A 5,390-nucleotide genomic window follows, 5' to 3' on the forward strand; every position below is an offset into this window, starting at 1 on the left:
AATGGAGAAGCATGAATCCTATGTACTCAATCTTGATATGAGGACAATTAAGGATATGGGGGGGGGAAGCAGAAAGAGGGATGGAGGGAGGGGGGTGAGGCCTTAGTGTGTGTCACACTTTATGGGGGCAAGACATGATTGCAAGAGGGACTTTACCTAACAATTGTAATCAGTGTAACTGGCTTATTGTACCCTCAATGAATCCCCAACAATAAAAAGAAAAAAAATAAATAAAATAAATTGAACGGACTTCTGTTTGCTTTTCTCGTTGATCTCAAGCTGAATTTATAAGGCCCCAGCTGGAGAACCTATGATGGATAGAGTAAAAACATTCTCCCCTCCCCTGCAATGGGACCCTGGAGTTTGAGTCCCTGGACCAGGCAGGAGTGGGTGTGTTGTGGTTTCCCTGGGAAGTTAGGTGGTAGTGGTGCCATCTCGTCCAGCAGTCTCTGCCCCTTCTTATGCTAGTTTGGCATTCCCCAACCGCAGGGGTGGCTGTGGGAGTTGGCTGGGCCAAGCTGAACCCTCCCCAGAGATTTTCCTGGGTACATCAGATGAAAAAGAGGCTCTGTTTTGTCTCTGGGTGCTGGAAGTTCTTTGCAGTGGCCTGGGGTCACTCTTTGGGTCATGTGGGAAGAAAGGAAGATGGTGACCACTACCCCTGTCTCCAGTCTTTTTTTTTTTTTTTTAAGAGGACCCGACTTTAATTGCTGTTGCAAAAAACATCTGTATGAAGTAGAAATTGTTCCAGTAACATTAGTAAAGAATACGTTCTAAAAAGTGAAGGTAATGGGATGTAAAATTCTGGCAGCAATTTAAAAGAACAGTCTCAGATGGTTAGGCTGAGGCCAACACCTAATGAGGACGAAAGCCTTGTCTGTGGGGGAATTTTGGAGGATACCTGGAGAAATATTACACTGTGCATAAACAAAATTGAATTGTTTTCACAAGTGTTGTAAAGTTTCATATACTAAAAGGTTTTTTCTACATGCACTTCAATTTCACAGCAAGAGTGGCATAGAACACCTAAGCACAGAAGACGGCATTCATGCAAGATATCTAACTCTTTGAGATAATAACACATACGATTCAAAATGATCACACTATCATCACACCTAGGGCTTTCTGCAACTACAAGGTGATGGTTATGGAAAGCATGGTCCCCAGTATTAACATCTAGAAAGCAGCCACCGCCTTCTACATGTGTTCTCTTTTTGAGTTTTTTCTTCATTTTTCTTAGTCAACTCTGCTGCTGTTGCTGCTTCTTAGCAAAACTGGTAAAAACAAAATTGTAATCATTGAACATAGCACTCTGACAAGACATTCAAAGTCTTCAATCTTCTGGGGCAAGGAAAGCACTGTGTGACCTTAGAACTCTGATTAACAAACAAGGTGGTCACACATTTTCCTGAGTGAAGACTTCCACAACTTTCCTAATCAGGTCATCAGAAGAGGTCTGACTTAAGTTGTTTCAAAGCTAGCATAAGAAAATTCTAGTTCTGGAATGATGTGAACAGTCCAATCAGTTCCATCTGATTTCATTCCATTCATCAAATACCCACAAGGATTGAACAATGTGGCATCAGTGACAAAGCCTGTTACCAGGTCACAAATTCCACTCTCATGAGCGACATCCTTTGCAGTAACATCATCTTTCATATAGAACTGGTCCATAATTGCTGGTCAAGCTCACTCACCAGCATTCCCAGGGTTTGAGCTGGCTGATTGATTACTTGACTCTCTGGGAAATCCAGAGTATATAAGTAGCAACAGTCAGAATTCGTACGTCCCATACAATATGCTGCTCCCTTTGGAAAAGTTGCATTTAGAACCTATTTCTTCTGGGAAATTCCCATGTGGGTATCCTTGGATCCTTGGTGAGAAGACTTCATGCAATTCTTATGAGAATAAAAGAAGCTTTAAAGTGATCAAACTCACTGTAATCCCTAGCAAGTTTCAATAGAAACAAGTGCTTTCAGCAGAAGGGTGGCACCGCGTCTTTAAAATAAAATGTCTCAAAAAAATTAAAATAAAATAAAATGTCTCTTGGAGACAAACATGCTCCTCTCACTGAGAGTACATATGCTTCCTGCTTGTCAGTTTTTGTCACACTTACAATTGAACATTGCACATCCTTCAAAAGTATGTCCCACTCAGATCTCAGGATAGTGGGAAGATCCCAGAATCCTTGTTCTATGTCAGGTTGCTGCCGGGAGAACCAAACCCCCAGAAGCTTCTCCATCCCTTTGAAAAAATGTGCAGCTTCCATCACTGTGAGACTAGCAAGCAAGCAACAACCACAGAAAATCAAGGAAATTAAACCTTTTCTCCCACCACTGCAGATTGTTCCAGCTGTGTTACTAAAGTTAAGTTCCTTTTTGGCCATAATTTTATATTAACTTTTTTTTTTAGAGTTTGTATTCCTTTTTTTTTTTTTTTATTGTTGAGGATTCATTGAGGGTACAATAAGCCAGGTTACACTGATTGCAATTGTTAGGTAAAGTCCCTCTTGCAATCTGTCTCCAGTCTTTTGCAGTCCCTTCCCTGGCCTTCCTAGTTGTGTGAGAAAATAACCTGCTCTTTCTTTGAGTTCTGTGGAACTGAGTTTGTCCTTTGCCCCTGAGTAGAAACCACCTAAGAGGGTGTGATTACTACATCTTTATAAAGTTTTGTGGCTCTTTCCCCCCATCTGCCAGCTTTCTGGTGTGCATGGACTCTGAGGCTATCTTTGCAGTGACATTCCAGGGGTCTTCCACACAAGTAGATGCATTTGTGGACATCCCTACAATGCCCAAGAAAGAAAACCTTTTACCTGAGGAATGTGAGCCCCCATACAGAACTAGGCCCAGCAAGGCATTTAAAACATACCAGCAATCCCATCTCACTTTCCCTTCAGCTAAATAGTAACTTCTTGAAGCCACTTGCTATGCAGACTCTAGACTAACTGACGCCAGGGAGCCACGAGACGCCATGCACCCTGGAGTTCAGCAACGTGCAGCCAGTCACTCACCAACATTAGTTTTGTAAACCACTGAGAATTCCTGACCAACAACTTTTGTAATCCTCCTGTCTCCTGATTCACTGTTTTTTTATTTAAAAACTTGAGCAACTCTTTTGTTCTCCAGAGCACTCCCCAAGGCAACATGGAAGTCTATCCTGGGCTTGCAATCCTTAACATTTGAGCTTTAATAAAATCTTTTTCAACTAAATTTGGACCATTTTGATTATTTGGGGTTGACAGTGCACTGACTTGTGATTTACTAGGTGCATTAGTTTGCTAGGGTGGCCACAAAAAAATACCCAAAACAACACAAAGGTATTGTCTTCCTTTTCCTGGAGGCTAAAGTCAGAGGTCAAGGGTTAACAGGGTCAGTTTCTTCCAAAGACTCTGAAGGAGCATTTGTCCTAGGCCCTTTCCCCGAGCTTCTGGAGGTTTTTGTGGCATCTTTGTTATTCCTTCGCTTAAAGATGCAGCACCCAGCTCTCTGCCAGCATTCTCCTTGGGTGCCTCTGTCTCCAAATTTCCCCTTTTTATAAAAACACTGGTCAGTATTGGACTAGAGCCTACCCTAACAATTTCATTTTTGTTAATTTTTATTATTACTTTTTTAAGAGACAGGGCACTGCTCTGTTATCTAGACTGAGGTGCAGTGGTGTGATCATAGTTCACTGAAGCTTCAAGTTCTTGACCTCAAGTGATCCTTCTACCCCCATCCTCCCACCTGGGTCTCCCTAAGTGCTGGGCCCCTAATGACCTGATCTTAATCACTTACAACTGTAATGAACCTATTTCCAAATAAGTTCACATTCTGAAGTACTGGGAGGGAGGACTTACACATAGGAATTTTAGGGGACATGGGGTGGCACCTGTGGCTCAGTGAGTAGGGTGCCGGCCCCATATACCAAGGGTGGCGGCTTCAAACCCAGCCCCGGCCAAACTGCAACAAAAAACAGCATTGTGGTGGGTGCCTGTAGTCCCAGCTACTCGGGAGGCTGAGGCAAGAGAATTGCCTAAGCCCCAAAAAGGTTGAGGTTGCTGTGAGCTGTGACGTCGCGGCACTCTACCAAGGGAAAGAAAGTGAGACTCTGTCTCTAAAACAAAAAAAAAAAAGGAATTTTAGGGGACACAATTCAACCCATAGCCTTGGAGATTGAACCAAGGAGACTGAGAAACAAGGTTCTGTCTTTTATTCACCTAGTTGGTGGTAAAAGAAACAAAAAGTACTTCACCTAATAATTGAAAGGGGTTCAGTAGTGTATCCAGAGATGAGGCTGGGAGAGGTTCAGGCCAAGTTTAATGAAAGAGGACAGAGGTCTGCCTGGGCAAAGATGGTGTCTGCCCTGAGAGTGGTTGGAGGCTTGTTTGTATCCTGGGAGTAAGGGGAAGAAGATTCCAGAGCTAACTGGAAGGTTCTGGTGGGCTAGGGTCTTTTAGGCAGAACTCTTGGGGCAGCGGCAGGTAGGCCTTTTGTTCTAGGGGAGGAGAAGAGGGAAAGGTTTTAGGCCCCTAATAATAGTACAATACTTTTGCATATTTTAAGATGGTTATTCAGAGGGCTTACAGACCAGGTTAGCCCTGAAGAGCTGCCTTTTGTGGAAGAGATTGTGTCCGTACTATTACATTGCGTCTGTTTTATTAGTAAAACAAACAGCCGGGGTTTCTTTGAGGGCCCTCTCCAGGATGGAGGATAGATGAGCTCAACCACAGGCTGCCATCTATTTTTCCTGAGGGCTGCTGCCTGCAAGGCTTCATCTATATGTAGAACGAGACTACCTTATTAGATGCTAAGCCATGCTTTTCCTCTTCTTTCCCTTCCAGAACCCACCTTGCCTTGCTCCAAACCCCTACTGCTGTAATCTCAAGGTGGGATAAACGTGCCAACCAGCTGTATTTTTCTTTGAGAGTTTGTGTTCTGTATGACTCCCAGGTACACGTGAAAGGTATAATGCTGGCGCCCAAAGAGGAGGCCACAGAGGAGATGTTCAAGCTAGGTTTATGGACAGGGGATGGTGACCTGCCTGGGTAGTGCAAAGGTGGCATCTGCACCTGGGGGCAATTCGAGACCCATTTTATATTGGGCCAAAGGGAGTGGGCAAATTCCACAACTTACCTGGAAAGTTAGAGTTTTTGGCTTGAACTTCTGGGAGGGTAGGGCTAGCCAGACCATTTGTGTCTTTATTTGGGAGGAGAGAAGGAAGAAAAGGAAGGGAAAGGGTTTGTGTGCGGCTGTGTTAGGTTCCACAACAGTGTGCATGGTAAGAAAATTTTGTATGCTCTTTCTCCTATTAATCTACCTTTGCTGAATTATTTTTACCTTAGTGACTTTGGGCAAGTCACGTAACCTTTCTGGGTTTAAAAGATGAGCGGAGTGGGCTAGATTGGTGGTTTT

General features: G+C 43.5%; 1 pseudogene; it reads right to left on the reverse strand.

The window, feature by feature from the left end:
• Positions 1-1,240: 1,240 nt before the first annotated feature.
• Positions 1,241-2,269, reverse strand: LOC128589940 (S-adenosylmethionine decarboxylase proenzyme-like; annotated as a pseudogene).
• Between the last annotated feature and the right edge of the window lie 3,121 nt (positions 2,270-5,390).

This window comes from Nycticebus coucang, chromosome 1, assembly GCF_027406575.1.
Source record: "Nycticebus coucang isolate mNycCou1 chromosome 1, mNycCou1.pri, whole genome shotgun sequence".
In the NCBI taxonomy this organism is placed as follows: domain Eukaryota; kingdom Metazoa; phylum Chordata; class Mammalia; order Primates; family Lorisidae; genus Nycticebus; species Nycticebus coucang.